The 17407-nt window shown below is 44.3% G+C and overlaps 1 protein-coding gene across 5 annotated transcripts in view; it reads right to left on the bottom strand.

Annotated features, from left to right (window-relative positions):
• Window positions 1–16308, bottom strand: part of IL34 (interleukin 34) — a 62821-nt gene extending 46513 nt beyond the window's left edge. For 3 of the 5 annotated variants that reach the window (XM_051974617.1, XM_051974615.1, XM_051974619.1), the window contains exon 1: window positions 16165–16308. The gene's annotated coding sequence lies outside the window, so the exon portion shown is untranslated. Of the gene's footprint in view, window positions 1–2106; window positions 2280–15749; window positions 15948–16164 lie in introns of those variants that run through there. The other 2 variants (XM_051974620.1, XM_051974616.1) reach the window with 2 other exon arrangements.
• Between the last annotated feature and the right edge of the window lie 1099 nt (window positions 16309–17407).

Below are 17407 nucleotides of genomic sequence, written 5' to 3' on the forward strand. Positions count from 1 at the left end.
AGGGAGGCAAATGCCCAGGCAAATAAAGACACTGAGGCAGAAGGCAGCATATTCAGGGAGGTGGAACTATTTTGATTGGAAGAAAATTTAGAAATGCTCTAATCTAATAATATTGTCATTTACAGAAAGGGAAACTGAGTCCTGAGGTTGGGTTGAAGGACCAAATTAAGCTCATACAGCAAGACAGAGCCAGAGCTAGGAGCAGAGCCCAGAGCCTCTGCCTCCCCATCGGGGGCTCTCAGCACTACTTCACCTCTTGCTTTACCTCAGTTTCCTGTCTGATAAGATGAAGCCATCCTCCCTTCTTGGGATGTGGCAGTAAAATCAACTAACAAATGTGAAATTTCCAGTTCTCCTCTGGAAACAAGGAGAGACACAGAAACCACCATCCTATTCAGATAGATAATTGAGTCTTTTGTCTCTTGTTTTCTAGCAGCTGGGGTTCAAAAAACATAGCTTCTTCAGTCATTTATTTTCTCTGACTGGAGATGCACCCTCAATAACGCTGTTCTCTGTGAATCAGCAGTTCTAGCAGACTCAAGATCCCAACGCTTTTTGCCATTCAGTGCTGTCTGACCCTCCAACCCTAACTGGGATTTTCTTGCAGACATACTGGAGTGATCTGCCATTTCCTTCTCTGGCTTACAGATGAGGAACCTGAGGCAGACAGGGTTAAAAATTTGACTGGGGTCATACTACATTGCTATTACATGTCAGACACACTCTATATTCCATCCAAAGTGGTCTAACAGCTGCTTCCTGAACACAATGTTCCATCTCCCACCTTTTTCTCATTTATACAAGCTGTTCCCCAACTTTCAAATGCATTCCCTCCTCATCATTACGTCTCGGAATCCTTAGGTCTTCCCTGTTGAGATATCAATTCCTCCCTAAAGCCTTCCCTGATCTCCCAATATCACTTCCCTATTCAGGTTATTTCATATTTACTTAACAATAAATGTTGTCACACAAATACTTTGTCTATGTATCTCTATCTCTCTGTCTGTCTCTATCTCTCTATCTCTGTCTTTATCTCACTGATGGACTAGTCCATTAAGTTGTCCCTTTAACGGCACATCATAATTTCAATAACAGATATCCTTTGCCCACTTGGTTTTTTCCCTGAGTGAATTCTCGGGTCAAATGTTTTTGAATGACCGTGTATCTCTACCAAGAGACCCTACAATGTTGCAGAACTTGGTATCGACCGATCAATCAGCTATCAAACATTTATGAAGTGCTTGCTATGTACCAGACACTGTGCTAAGCCCTGGAGATACGGAAAGAAGCCCTCAAGCTCTTGCCCTCAAGAAGCTTACAATCTGAGAACATCATTTGTAAAACAAAATCTCACCACCTCTAGGAAATCTCTCCAGTGCAGTCTCTGTGCTATCCTTTCATTACCCACCTTTGGATTGCATACATCTATCTCTCAGCATTATGCCTAACTTGATATTTATGATCAGAAAGATGTCCCTATTCTATCATTTCAAAGAATCTTCAATCATTTTTATGGATAGATAGCAAACAATACAAACGACAAGAGTAGGTGGCAGAGTGGATAGAGAGCTGGGCCTGGAGGAACAGAGTTCAAATCTGTCCTCAGACACTTCTTAGCTGTGTGATCCTAGGAAAGTCACTTAATCCAATTTGCCTCAGTTTCCTCATCTGTAAAGTGAAATGCAGAAGGAAATGGCAAATCATCCAGTTTCTTTGTTAAGAAAGACCCAAATGTGGTCACAAAGATTTGGGCACAACTGAAAAATAACTGAACAACAAACATTTGTTACATTAAACTAAATTATCTCGCCTCCAAAAGAGTAGGAAGCTGGCTCAGCATCATTGTTATTTCTCAGATTGCTAGTTCCATTTAATGAAATGTAATGAACATTCATCAAATACCTAGAGTGGTGCTTTTCCGGGGCCTCAGTTTGCTTCTCTGAGTTTGACAAAGGGATCTCTAAAGCGTCTACCAACTCTAAACTTTTGACTTTCCACGGAACTAGATGCTAAGGAATTTAGATTCCTCAGACAAGATTCAACCTGACCCCCCCCCTCTGCCCTCAATTATTTGTGTGGTTTTTGGTCAGAGAAGACCCTAAGTACCTCCTCCCGCTCAGTGCTCAAACTTGTTCTCTCTGTGAGCTCCAACCTCCAATGACTGAAAAATATGGAGCCTCCAAAGTGTCCTCTGGCAGCTGCCTCAAGCACAAGATGTGGTCAATCACCATCTGTGATGGCTGGCTGGCACGCTGTGTTCTTGGGAGCTTCCTCTCTGGAGTGGAAACAACATTCAAACATGTAATGGGCCATAGATATTAAGGTGTGTGCCCCCCTTCACACACACACACAAAGGCACCTTGTTAGAAAAAGTAATGTGAAAAGCAAACCTTAAACAGATGCAGGCCTCTTGGCTCAGTAAGAAAACAGATAAAATTTGGTTTTATGCTGACGGTAACAATCCGAAGTGCTTTTATGACGCCCTGAAGGGTATTTATGGGTTAAAACCTGTGGTACACCTCCGCTACTCAGTGCTGATGAAACCACATTGATCCTGGAGAGATGAGCTGAACACTTCCATTGTGTTCTCAGCAGAGCATCCGCAGTCAATGTTTGATGCCGGTGACCGTATTCCTAAAATGGAAGTCAATCCCTCTCTAGTCCAACTTCCGAATGAAGAAGAGGCTTGGAATTCCATTAGGCTCCCCTTGTATGACAAAGCACCTGATGCTATTCTATTCAAGTCATATTTATAGGGTGGGAAATCCTGTTCATCAAAAGCTAGAAGAAATTTTCTGATAAGAGGAAGGCTATAAAGATAAAGGGAATAGGTTGTACTCTGACAATCACAGGTGGGGGAGGTTTGTCTGTCTCTGTCTGTCTGTCTGTCTCTCTCTCTCCTGAAGCAATTGGTGGTGGTAAGTGACTTGCCCAGGGTCATATAGCTAGGAAGTATTAAGTGTCTGAGGTCATATTTAAACTCAAGTCCTTGTGACTTCAGGGCTGGTGCTCTATCCACTGCGCCACCTAGCTGCCCTGGAATATCTCTTAATCATTGCTGGCAAGATTCTTGTCAGAGTCTTCCTTAAGAGGCTGATCCTGCACCTGGAAGATGGTCATCTACCCAAGAGCTAGTGCAGCTTCGGAACAGGCCAAGGAATGGTCGAATGGTGTGTGCTACCTGATGCTTCCAAAGAAGTGCCAGAAGCAGAACAGAGATCTACATATAAAGCTCATCAATCTGACCAAGGCTTCTGAGGGCATGGGGAAAATTATGGCAAAATGTGGGTGCCCAGAGGGCAATTTCATGACAACATGCTTGCCCAAATTCTGAATAATGGCTGATGCTCTCTCACTTTCCCAATCCCAGACCCTTCAACGAGAATGAAAACAGCATCAAGGACATCTGCCACACTGATGGGAAATTATTTAACTTGAAAAGGCTTTAAGCCAAGACTAAAGCAAAGGGAGAGATGGGGCACAACTTTTTGTTCCCAGATGATTGTTTCCTCAATGCAGCTCCCCAAGATGAGTCGCAATAAAGTACAAATTGATTCTTTGCTGCTCATGCTCTTTCTGGCCTGACAACACCAAGAAAACAGAAATTCTCCACCAGCCAGCAATGCACCGTATACCTGGAGCCATCAATCATAGCAGATGGAGAAATTTTGAATGTTGAAAATAAGATGGCTTATCTTGATGGTGTACTTTCCAGAGATGCACACGCTGCCACAGTTAGCTCAGTGTTTAGGAGGCTCTGAAGGAAAGTGTGGGAGAGGCTGACCACCAAATCGAAGGTCTACAAAGTCATTGTGCCAACTTCATTGTTGTTTGCCCGTGAAACTTGAACAGTAGACCAGCGTAAGCCAGAAACCGAATCGCTTCCATTTGAATTGTTTCAGGAAGATTCGGAAGATCACCTGGCAGAGTGAGGTACCAAACACTGAGGTCCTTTCTGGAACTGAACTGCCAAGCATGTAAACCCTACTGCAAAGAGCACAGTTCTGGAGGGCTGGCCATGTTGTTTGAATGCCAGATGTATATTTGCCCAAAAGACTATTTTATAGAGAACTCACTTAAGGAAGATGCTCACGTGGTAGTCAGAAGAAGTGATAGAAGGACTCTAGAATTGATTACGTGACATAGGAGACACTGGCACATAGGAGAGAGCCCAAACATGGCACAACTACATCAAAGAAAGTGGTTTCTTTGTCTCTGTGTCTTTGTCTTTGTCTCTGTGAGAGAGACAGAATTGCAACAGCTCACAGGAAATGCGAGTGTGCCAATTTAGAGACATCTTCACCCCAAATGTTCACAGGGACTGTTTGTGCCTGACCCGTGGCAGATCATTCCAAACTCGTATTGGTCCCACCAGCCACAGTGGGACACACTCGACCCCCACAGAGTAACATCCCATTGACTCTCTTCAAGAACGAAGGACGGCCACCAACTAACCACCACCTCAGTGCTTGCTCCTCTCCTCCATGTCACCATGTCCCATTCTGGTGCCCTTCCTCCCCTCTTCCCCCCCGGATTACTTTGTTTTTACTTTGTATTTGTCTGCATACGTGCTGTTTCTTCCTAGGAGAAGATGAATTCTTTGAGGGCAGGAATCATTTTGGTTTTTTAACCTTTGTATACCCAGTATTTAACAAACACCAACAGAAGGGGTTTAATAAGCGATCAGTGAATGAATGAAAACTATATAAGGTCCGTAGCACAGAAGGGTTAATCTTGGGTTTTACCTGACTGCCACAGAGAAGGAGGAAAATAAAAAAAAAAAAAAAAAGTCAATCTCTGCTCTGGGAAATAGGTTTTTTCCAGATCTTGGGCTCCGTTCCCATATCAGGTTTTACTTTGGTGAAAGATGACTGGTTTCGTTTTCCCAATAATTCAGTTCAAAAAGCATTTAGTAAAACACTTATATCCAAGACATGGAGCTGGGCACTGGGTTTATGAGGATGAAAAAGAACAAAGTTGCTGCCCTTGAGAAGATAATCTGTTTCAACAAGTTGTTATAAGTTATAAACAAATGAGCAGATACAAGATAATTTAAGGAGATGAAATTAACAAGTAAGAAGATCAGTCAGTCAGCCAATCAAAACACAGCCACTGTGCAGCTGGATGGTACCACAGTGCATCAAGTGCCCGGGGCTGCAGGCAGGAAGACTTATCAAATCCAGCCTCAGACACTTATTGGCTGTGTGACCCTGGACAAGTCTGCCTCAGTTTCCTCATCTGTAAAATGAGCTGGAGAAGGAAATGGCCAACCACTCCAGTATCTTTGCCAAGAAAACCCCAAATGGGGTCACAGAAAGTCAGACACAACTGGAAAATGACTGAACGGTAATTCTGCAGTAATGAGGATACAAAGGCAAAAAGTGTCCCTGTCCTCGTAGAACTCCCAGTCTAATGGCCAGGCTTCCCGAAGGACGTAGTGCCTAAGGAAGATGCTGAGGAGTTGAGTCGGGACACGCCATTCATGCAGGAGAGTGACAGAGAAAAGCAGCTGTAACCTGATCGTGAAGGGGCTTTCCTGCATCCTGCTGCTATCGTTCCAGGGGATCCCAGCATAAACCAGTGAGGCACTTCAGAGAGACAAGGAAAGCTCGGGGAATGGACCCCAAGTGGGAGAAAAAGTCCACATCATGAGCCTCTTACTCTGAGTGGGGAGGGAAGGAATGACACAGCAGCAAGATCCACTAGCCCCAACCTTCAGGCCAGAAAAAGGTGACCCTGGGAAGCTGGGAGCCATAGAGGGTGGCAAGTTCTAATCCCACACCTCTGCCCTCATTGCAGAGGTGAGCTTGTACAGAGGACTTTGGCAATAAACTGTTGTTGCTAAATAGTGTCTGACTCGTCATGATCTTGTTTGGGGTTTTCTTGGCAGGGACATTGGAGTGGTTTTCTATTTCCTTCTCCAGCTCTTTTTACAGATGAGGAAACTGAGGCAAACAGGGATAAGTGACTTGCCCTGGTGTCTGAGGCCAGATTTGGAGACTAGTCTTCCTGACTCTGAATCCAGTGCCACTGTGCCACCTAGCTACCCTTGCTCATAAATTCAGAGTAAATTAAAAGTGGAAGGGTAAATCTGCAAAAATGAAGGAATTATCTACACTAAATAACAGAGCCTTAAAATACTAAACAGTTAGACACATGCTCAAACTCCAGTGGCTCCCTATTAACTCAAGGATCAAATATAAAGTCCTCTAATTAGCACTCAAAAGTCTTTCACAACCTCCCTTTTCCATCCAGGCTTTTACATCCTGAACATCCTCCTCCCCCAACATAGGCAAAAATGCAAAAAAGTGGCACTGTTGATCTGGCACAAGCTTCTCCATTTCAACTCTGGGCATTTTTCTGTTTGTCCCCCATGCCTGGAATGCTCTCTCTCCTTATCTCTATATCTCCCACTTTCCAGGGCTTTCTTCATATCCAACTAAAACCACATCTTCTTTCCCAATTGCCCTTCAGTCTAGTGTCTTCCCTCTACTCATTATCTCCAATTTTTCCTATGTAAGTATCTTGTTTGTAAGGAGTTGTTGCTTACGTTGTCTCCCTATTACACTGGGAGTTCATGGGGGTAAACACTGTCATTTGTTTTTCTTTGTATCCCCTTCTATTGGGACCTAGTAGGTGTTTAATAAATGCTTCTAGACTGACTGAACCCAATAGAGCTAACATTTTGTGCCTGTTCCCTCCACCTCCTTCCAGTTTTCTTTTTCCTCTCCTGCCGGGTACCCATTCCCACTCTGTCCAAGAAAGACATCCTTTGTGCTCTCCAACACAAACTAAAAATTCAACATCACGATGAAAGCATCCCCATCTTTCACCTACATTATTTCCAAATGGCTTTACCTTTGTGATCTCAGTTGTTCCTCATGACCACCCTGTGGTGTGGGCAAAGCAGAGATTCCTTCAGGACTCCATCCATGAGAGACCTCATTGGCTGGGCTACTACATCCTCTTAATAATTTTCTTCCCTGGGCAACTAAGCAGATGAGCTTCAGGGCTTGCCATGTTCAAAGCAGTCACCACCTCCCAACGTGGGGCTACTTTGGTGATGGATTCCTCCAATCAGAGTGAGTTTGAGCCTCAAATCAAAGGAGTCACAAGTGAAGCCTGTCTATCTAGCTCAGTCATCCACTCTAAAAGTGTAGTAAGAGCTCATTTCTTCAGATATAAAGAAAACCCCCCTGAAATCCACTAAGTTCTAAGAACCCAAAGCCATCTTCTAGCCAACCTAAAATATGAAGGCTACTTTGGTGGAAAAGGGAAAGGTTTTCTATCCTAATTTCACTGATAATAAAACAGACTCAAAGATACAGGAGAAGAGTCTGATCAGATTTATTTCTTCTTTTTAAAATGAATTTTATAATATTATTTTTCTATTTAATGTAACAATATAGATTTTAAGAGGTAAATCAAATTTTAACTACTTTAATTAGTATCTGTTGTGAGTGCTATATTTATAAAAATTTTGTAAAAGAATTACAGAACCTAGGGCACTGGCCCTAAAGTCAAGGAGGACCTCAATTCAAATCTGACCTCAGACATTTAACCCTTACTAGCTGTGTGATTCCAACAGCCTCGAATTAAAAAGAGAGAAGAGAATTACAGAACTTGAATAATTTGCATATTCTGTCTATTGCCCCCAACTCATAAAATACATTCAAATAGAGGCTAAGGCAAAATATTTAAGTATGCTGCTTTATCTTACCCAAAATAAATAAATAAATAAATAAGCCCTTCATGATGAACCAACTCTGGTTTTAAGTTAATATTTAAGTCAAAAGACAAAAGCATTACTTAGATGTAAGCTGGTGTTTGTTTATGTTTTTTTTTTTTTTTAATGGGGTGTAAGGTTTTGTATTTCTTTAAAAAAAAAAAAAAGCAAATTCAGCCTCTTTTCACAGTTTTGCCAAACCCCACAATAATGGCAGGTCTTTCCTTAATGGCCCTAGTTTTCCTTTTCTGAAGAAAATTCTGGCCCAGAACTCCCAACTTTGATTTTGCAATCCTCCAGGGTATCTTAAAATTTCTCAAAGAACATTAAGAAATTCTATAAACAAAATTAGTTGTGATTCACTGTCTTATAAAATATTTACCACTGAGCACTTTTCAGAGGCTAGGAACTTTTTTTCTCTCTCTAGACCATCCAAATAATGTGATCTGTCACTAATCCAGAAATGCTGGGTCCTATCCCACAGGAATTTTCTTGGTTCAATGCGAAGTCTCAAGTCATACTAGGTATTTCTCCAGAGATTTAATCTCCAAAGAGGACAATCAATTGCAAGAATTCTGCCTTCATGAATGAAGGAAAAAAGGGGACGTTAATGCCATGTTGGTGAAGTTGTGAATTGGTCCACCCTTTCTGGAGAACAATTTGTAACGATGCTCAAAGGGTTATAAAACCGTGCATATCCTTTTTGACTCAGCAATAGCACTACTAGGCTTGTACCCCAAAGAGAGCAAAGAAAAAGGATTTACTCGTAACACAAATATTTATAGCGGCTCTTTTGGTGGTACTAAAGAACTGAAAATCGAGGAGATGCTCATCATGTCCATCGGTTGGGGAATGGTTGAACAAGTTGGGGTATACGACTGCTGGAATATTATTGTGCTCTAAGAAATAATGAGTAGAATGCTTTCAGAAAAATTTAGAACTTACACGAACTGATCCAAAGTGAAGTGAGCAAAACCAGGAAAACAGTCATATTATACGACAGATGGTCATCAGCGAAACACTTAGCTACTCTGATCAAGGAAATGATCTGTGAGAATTCCCTCTGGAGAGAGAACCGATGAACTCTATGTACAAATTGAAGCATATTTTTCTACTCTATTTTTTTTTTTTTTTTACTTTTTATTTTGCTTGCTTTTTGTTTTGTTTCTGCAACACAGCTAATATGGAAATGTTTTGCATAATTTCACATGCATAAGTGATAATGAATGGGCAGGAGGGAGAGAATGTGGAATTTTTGAAATGTTAATGAATGTTAAAAATAGGTAGCTATTCGAAGAATTCTGCCTTTATGTCCGGTGTTACATATAAGTCCCATATAACAGAGATGATGAATCCCCTAAAGTGTTCCCATTATTTGAATGAGCACAGCATATTTCTATTGGACTAGAACCAACTGTCACGTTTTACACAGTTATAACTTTAGAAGAGCGTGGATTCAAATACATTTCAGGAGATTCATCATTCACCTAATTAGAATGAAGATGTATTTCCTCTAGATCATGAGACCTCTAGAAAAGCACTCTGCTTTCTTTCCATCAAGTAACAAAAATAAACAAAGCCAGGAGCCAAGAAAGGTAACTTGTTCTGCCTGGGCAAGTCCGTCCCAACCCGTGCTCTTGGCTGAGCCAAAGGAAGTTTCCCAGCAAATCATGTCGCAGGGCCAAGAGGGGCACTAGGCCAAAGAATCTAAGCAATTTGATCCCACAAAACTCACTCAGAGTCCAGTCTCCATAGTCAGCTTCACTCTAATTCAAATTTAGGGAGTACTTAACATGTAGAAGGAGTTTTATAACCCTTGTTAAAGCTCACTGACATTTGTCCAAACCCTTGAGGACTGGCTTTATTATACTCTATATCTTGCAACGGCATCATTAATAAGTAGTATCCTTGGACATATAAATAAACAATTCTTGGCACACTTGGCTGCTCACGTATTAATAATAATAATAATAATAATAATAGCAAGATCAGTAACGAAAATAGTAGGCTACAGTAATGGTAGTAATAACAGTAGCAGTAGATAATATTCTAATGATGATGATACTTCTCATCTTTTCAAGATACTCTTACAACTTGTCTGAAGCAATAAATAAATAAAAATATGTATAAAGTGCTTGAAAATCTACAAAGGGCCTTACATATAGTATTTCATTTATTCTTCTATAAGAGCCCCAAGAGAGATACAATGGGAATGATTTATAACCAACTAATCCACAAGCAATTATAAAGTGTCTACTCTGTGCTACTCACTGGGCTAAGCTCTGGGAAAACTAAAACAAAATGCAAAAGAGCCCAGCCTTTAATGGGGTAAGACAACATAGACATAAATCAGTACATAAGAGATAGATGGAAGGAAGCCTTTAAAGAAAGGCCCTGGCAGCTCCAGGGACTGGGAAAGGCTTCTGTCTTCTTTAAACTGTCTTTTTTCATTTGACATTTTTATTCTGAACTTAAACATCTCCCCCCCCCAAAAAAAAAAAAAAAAAAAAAAAAAGGAGAGTGAGTGAAGGAGAACATTTCCAAATACACAGCAGGACCCAGAAGTTGTATGTGAAGGCTCGAATCTCTCAGTCATGCTACTTGCTTTTTTAAAGTATATAATAGGGGCAGCTAGTTGATGCAGTGGATAGAGCACCAGCCCTGAAGTCAGGAGGTCCCAGGTTCAAATCTGACCTCAGACACTTAAACATTTCCTAGCTTCTGATCCTGGGCAAGTCACTTAACCCCAATTGCCTCAGCAAAAAATAAATAAATAGAAAGAATAAAGTATATGATAAATTACCCTGTCTGTCGCTGTCTGTTTCTCAACTTCCTTCTGTTCTCTTGCATCTATTTAAAAAACAAACCAAAACAGTTTCTATAGCCTTTTATTTGGAATCACTACTTCTTAACCTCCCAACAACCTACCAAAAGGAAACAAAACTTTTGGTAATAGATAAGCAGTCTAGCAAAACAAGCTCCCCCGTTGGCCAAGTCTCCTTCTGGCCGAATGTAGCTCCTCTGTCCAGAGGCTGGTAACAGGCTTCATCCTAAGCTCTCCCAAAACACAGTCGGTCTTTGTGTTCATCAGAGTTCTTCAGTCTTTGCCAGTTTTCTTTACACTATTGTCCTTAATTTGTTCTTCTTGTATACTTAGATAAATTGCAAACAGCAAAGTCCACTCCCTTCTCTCTCCTTTCTACATTAGTGTATTCCTTTTATTTTTCCTTCTCTTTCCCTACTTAAATCACTAAGAACAGGTTCATCTTAAAGGAAGTCAGGGAGTATAAGGGTCAGTGTTTAGATGTGAAAGCATTTTGGGGTCGAGAAAGTCATAGAGACATAGAATTTAAAACAAATGGACCAAGATGGCAGTACTGTGAAGGGCAATAAGGTAATAAAAGACTGGGGAAAGCAGACAGCTAGTTGGTACAGTGGATAGAGCATAGACTCCAGTCTCAGACATGCACCAGTGACCCTGGGCTAGTCACTTAACCTTTGATTGCCTCAATAGCAACAACAACAACAACAACAAGATTGGAAAAATAGGAAGAGTCCAGATTTTGACAGGCTTTCAATACAAAACAGAAGTTTTTATATCTGATCTTAGAAGTAATAGGGAGCCTGAAATTTACTGAATTTGGAGGAGGGAATGGATAGGACAGGAAGTCATATGATCAGACTTATTTATTGTTGCTTGATCAATAAGTGTTATTCAACTCTTCATGACCCCATTTGGGGGAGAGTATTTTGCCATTTCCTTCCCCAGCTCATTTGCAGATAAGAAAACTGAGGTAAACAGAATTAGGTGACTTGCCCAGGATCACACAGCTAGGAAGTATCTGAGGCCAGATTTGAACTCAGAAATATGAGTCTTCCTGATTCCAGGCCTGGCACACTATCCGGTATGGTGACCTACCTGCCCTCAGTCAGAACTGTATTTTAGGAAAAGCACTGACAGCCATGTGGAGGATGATTGTGAATAGGAAGAGCCATAAGGCAGGGAGCCCAAGCAGAAGGCTACTGCAACAGTCCAGAAAAGGGAGAAAAGGGTTGGGTGAGTAGGAGAAGGCAATCAATGTATGTGACAGATGTTACAGAGAAATTCTACATGCGGGGGATGAGAGAGGAGATTCAGAAAGGAGCAATCTGAGTCATAAAAGGGCTCTATCCAGGACCACCCAGCTCGTGCCAGAAGACGCTACCCAACACGCTACCCTACCTCATCGCCTAGGTGCTAGGTTCCCTGAGAAAGCTAGACAGGAATTCACCAAATTAAACAAAGCCAAAAGGGAGTGGGGTGGGAAGATGAAGTCTAAAAATCACAAGACATTTAGAGTTTGAAGAGAGCTCAAAAACTCATTTTGTTCAATCTCACGTTATAGCTAAGAACAGCAGGAGGAGGGCAGGTGATTTGCCTACAATGTGAACCCAGTCTACTCTCTCCAAATCCAGCTTGCTCACCACTGCCCTACACTGTGCCAATCACCACTCCCTTCTTTTTATTAATATATGCAAAACTGTTCCTTTCTTACACGTAAATTCTTTTTCTTTCCTTTTTTTTTTCTTTCAGGCAATCAGGGTTAAGAGACCCGAGGTCACACAGCTAACATTTACTAAGCATTTGAGGTTGGATTTGAAGTCAGGTTCTCCTGACTCTAAGACCAGTGCTCTATCCACTGTACTACCTCGCATGCCCCTAGCATGAAAATTTAACCCACGTATGCAGTTCTTCCCTTCTTCTTAGTTAAGTGTAGTAACTAGAGTCTTGGGCCTGGAATTGAGTTTAAATTTGGCTTCAGATACTTACTACTGGGAAAATCATTTTACCTGTTTGCCTCACTTCCTCATCTGAACCACTCCAGTATCTTTGCCAAGAAAAACCCCGTGGATTTGTCCATGGCATCAATTTAACAAATGAAAGACAAAATAGAGATGATGGCAATCTAGCTCCCAGAATTCTTGTGGGGATGAAATAAATTAATATTTGTAAAACACTTAGTCAACCTTAAAATGCTCTATAAAAGCAGCAATTTATTATTATTTTTACTGAGGCAATTGGGGTTAAGTGACTGAGGTAAGATTTGAACTCAGCTCCTCCTGACTTCAGAGCTGGTGTTCTATCCACTGTGCCACCTAGCTACCCCACAACTTATTATTATTGTGTTAGTACTCTTAATCTTCCCGTGCTCCCCACACTCAGAACTCAGGTCCCTGCTGCCAATATGTTGCGGCTTAAAATTGCATTTTGGGAAGATCTGGGAACCTCATCAGCATGTCATAGTTTCCACGGAGTTCAAGTTCCAATCTACTTTTACAAAGGTTCTTTTGGAAACTTCGAAACGGTAACATCAGAGTGGAAAGGCACTAAGAAATGTACTTTGTAGGGTATTAATGTGTAGGGTAGTGATGCGGGAGGGGCACTGAAATTCTTAGAACTATCAACACCAAGGACCCTCCCCCCCACTCCTTCATCACCACTCCTATCAATAAGTGACAGCAAAACCCATAAAGGTTCACAATCCCTTTTTCACTTAATTTTGTAACTTTTTTGCCTTTAGATTGTCTTCTTCTTTATTCACTTCATTTGGGTTTGTTTAGAGGGGAAAATAGCCCAAAAATTGTTTTAAAGGAGGTGAAGAGAGTAATGGTGAAAAGAATGTTGTTGTTTTTTCCCCACTTCCAAGTGAATTTGTTAATGAGGGATTAGAGATGTTCTCAAAAAGTAGGAGGGGAAAACTGGGTCTCAGGAAATGAAAAAAAATTATATATACATATATATATATGTGGATGAGTGGGTATATTGTGTGTGTCTGCCAGCAACCAGTCCCAGGAAATTAAAAAAAAAAAAATGTGTGTACACACACACTTTTATATACATATTTTGTGTGTGTGTGTGTGTATATATATATATATATATATAATATACATATATACACATATGTATATATATATATATTTATACATACACACACACACACACTTTGTGTGTGTGTGTGTGTATATATATATATATATATAATATACATATATACACATATGTATATATATATATATTTATACATACACACACACACACACCTATATGTGTGTATATCTGCCAGCAACCAGTCCCACGAAATGAAAAAAAAAAGTATACACACACGTGTGTGTATGTATGTGTGTATCTGCCAGTAACCAATGGGGGGGGGGGGGAATATATATATGTATGTATACTTGTGAGTGTGTGTGTGTGTGTGTGTGTGTGTGTGAGAGAGAGAGAGAGAGAGAGAGAGAGAGAGAGAGAGAGAGCGCAACAAGTAAACTGTCCAGAGGCAAATGAACCCCACTGGCAAGATCTGGGAGAAAAGAACAGAAAGTGTCCAAAAGCCCGAGTTTCTCAATCTACTTTAGCCAGGAGCAGCTATGGCCTGAAATTGCCTGTCCTTGACAAATGGACCCCAACTCGGGTGTTTTTCAGAACTGTGAGCTCTTTCCGTAACTCCTCCCCCTTCCTTTGCAAATAGCCTTTCCAGATCACGCCAAGAAAGACTGCTCTGGTCCCAAGGGTGTGGTGCCAATCTGCAAATGCACATTTGGGTCCCCCCACCCACCCAAAAGGAAAAAAAAAAAAACCCTTCAGAAGAAAGGAAGCAAGGAGCCTCCTCTCCTTCCCAAATTTAGGACTGAGCAACATCCATAATTGCCAATTTCAGAATCCGGAGGAGCACTCCTCTCCCCCGCTCGCAGGATCCCAGGAACCGTATTTATTCCTTCTGCAGAATGCGAGGTCGCCTGCCAAACAAGGTTACAAGGAGGCAAGCTCCAGGGTGCCGTGCCCAGCGCCTTGGCAAAGGACGGCATGAACTGGCTTTTCACGGCGTGACAGCCTAACTCCTGAACTTGGCACCAGGAAGACCTTGGGTTCAAATCCTCCCTTGCCTCGACCGCACCCCTCCCCCACTCCCACCCTCATTTAAGAATTGCAAGCCAAGGGCAAGTCATGGGGTTAAGGGCATGGATTCGGAATGGGAAAGGACTCCTCAGGTCATCACGTCCAATCCCTTCATTTTAATAATGAATTTCTATAACTCTTTAAGGTTTGCAAGGAACCCTACACCTATCATCTCACTGGATCTTCACAATAACATTATGCTGATTAACCCCTTTGTACAGGAGAGAAACTGAGGCCGAGTAAGGGGCTATGTGATTTGCCCAGGGTCATAGACTTCAAGACGAATCAATAGCATATCTCTACACTACGAGAGTCAGAGCTTTCTCTCATCTGCAAAATGGAGATAAATGAGATCCTGGCGATAAAGCACCGGAGAAACTTTAAAGCGCTAGATAAAAGGCCAGTTATTCTGATTCCGGTCATCCCAGACTAGCCTCGAAAACCTCGCAAGCGGCGTCCCCTCTCCCTAGGTCCTGTGCAGCATTAACTGCAGCCCCAGGTGGCCAGGCGGAGCGTCCCGGGCAGCTGCCGCCCTCCCCCAGCGCACGAGTCTTATCTCTCCTCGCAGAGCCGACTCCAAAGCGCACGCACTCACCGATAGGCAGGACCCGGGGCCGGGCCGGCGGGCTGCCAAGTTGTCCGGCCTGTCACCCTCCCCGGGCGGGGCCCTCCGGCCCGCTCGCTCTGTCGCCGTCACCCGCGCAGTGGCCGAGGGAGGGCGAGCTGAGCCAGCAAACACCTGTCTGCACGTGGACGGGCGGGGCCGCGGGGGCTGCACCAGCCCACGGTCTTTCCCGCAGCCCCAAGTGGGGCGCAGCGCCCGAGGCACCCCTCGCCCTGCCCCGGAGACCAGGAAGCGGCAGAGCAGTCCCGACGCCCGGGGGGCACGGACCCCGCCACTTTCTCCAATCGCCCCGCGCCCCTTTAGGGCCTGGCTAGGGATCAGTCCTGCTTATTCGCCGCCGTCTCTAGATGCCCAGGGACAGGAGGCCCGCGGGGCCGGGGACCCTGGAGTCACTAGCCCCCACTTTCCACGCTCTTACGTAACCGGCAAGCGAGACCCCACATTACTCGGCTCGCTTTCGTTACCTTCTCCAAATGGCCAAGTAGGGAGGCGGCAGGAGCCCGGCTGCCCTCGACTAACTGGAGCCCCTTTGCCGACGGATGGCCGCGGGCTGTAGGTCCAGGAGGGTAGGGCTACTTGGAGCCCCAGCGGGAGCCGCGGCTAGCAGGCAACTCGGCCCGGCTTCGCTCCCCAGCGGCGCGGCGCGGCGTGGGTTTCCCTCGGTCCCCCAGCCCTGCCCAGCTCGGCTCGGTCCCGCCCAGGGGCCGCGGCTTCCCAGGCTCCCCGCCGGGGTGCCCAGGGCCAACTCTTCCAGGAGTCCCCGAGGCTCCTCCAACTTAGCTCCGGGCAGCCCCGCACACCCACGCACCCACGCTCGCGGCCAGGCTCGCACAGCCCAACTTGGAGCGCGGCTCTGCACCCTCAGCACGCACCGCTTACCTGGGGCTGCGCGGGGCGCAGCAGGTCCGAGCCGCCGCTCCGCGCCGGGGCCGTGCGGCTCGCCTGTCTGGGCTCCGGGGCTGGCTCCTCGTGCAGACTCGCTTCCCCACCCTTCCACCCACCCACCTTCCGCCCCCCCACTCAGCGGTCACGCGCCTTCGGGCGCGCGCCTCCCTGCCCTCCCGCAGCCCGCCCGGCGCTAGCGCCGACTCCCGCGAGGGTCTCGCACATTCATTCCCACGGCTTCGCTCGCCACGCAGATGACTCAGAGCCGCGGTGCGTGGTGGCAGCGGCAGCGGCAATCCGAGCCAGAAACCCTGAGAATTCCCGGAAAGCGGAGGGGAATTCTTCCCCTGGGCCTTTGAAAGGAGGACCATCCATCCCGGAGATTCCAGAGATGTGGGCTGAATCAGCTATTCGAGCATCATCCAGAATGTTGTTTTCCGCATGTGGGGGTAGCAGTTGCTAGCCTGCTCTCCCCAGCAGCCAGGCCCAGGCCCTCCCCATCTTGGTAGCCCCCTTCCGGGACTTGCAGATTCTCCGGTTCCACTGAAAACGATCCCAAAAGCCACTTAGTCAGGTCTGCTTATTTCACTCGCAGCCAGCTCCTTTTGTGAGGGGCTCCCTTGCCAAGGAGGCACGAGATTCCCACCTGTCCTCCAGGCTTCCTCCTCCCTGAATATCATCTTGACGGGGACACAAAGGGTGACCCCGGTGGCAGAAGGCGGTGCCCAAACTGGCACCCAGCTCCCTTTGATATGGATCCCCTGAACAGGGGGGCATCGGTTTAGATGGGGACCTTCTGGACGATGAATCAACAACAAATTGATTTTCTAGGCAGGAAAGTACACGACTAGCAGGAAGTCTTCAGGTCCTGCTTAAGATCTTTTGATTTGTGCCTGCTTTCTTTACACCTCTTCAATAACAAACGATTTTTTTTTTCATGATATATTCGTGTAGCAATGAATGATTAGGAGAGATAGTGAAGTAACTGAAATTATTCAACAACTTCTCCTTGTCCTTCACTCTCTTACTTAGGTCTTTGCCTAAAAGGGTCTTCCCCAGGTGGAAAGTTAACCTTAAAGGATAGAGAATTCCCTTTCTCTTTTGGTTAGTTTGAGCCTCCAGCCACAGGCAGCTTTTCTGGCAAAACACCTCCGTGTTAGATCTGTTTCATCTCAGAAAACATTTTCTCCCTACCCCATTCACTTTTTTTCCCAGCTGTTCTCAATGAGAACAACAA

Source organism: Antechinus flavipes, chromosome 2, assembly GCF_016432865.1.
Source record: "Antechinus flavipes isolate AdamAnt ecotype Samford, QLD, Australia chromosome 2, AdamAnt_v2, whole genome shotgun sequence".
NCBI classification, from domain to species: domain Eukaryota; kingdom Metazoa; phylum Chordata; class Mammalia; order Dasyuromorphia; family Dasyuridae; genus Antechinus; species Antechinus flavipes.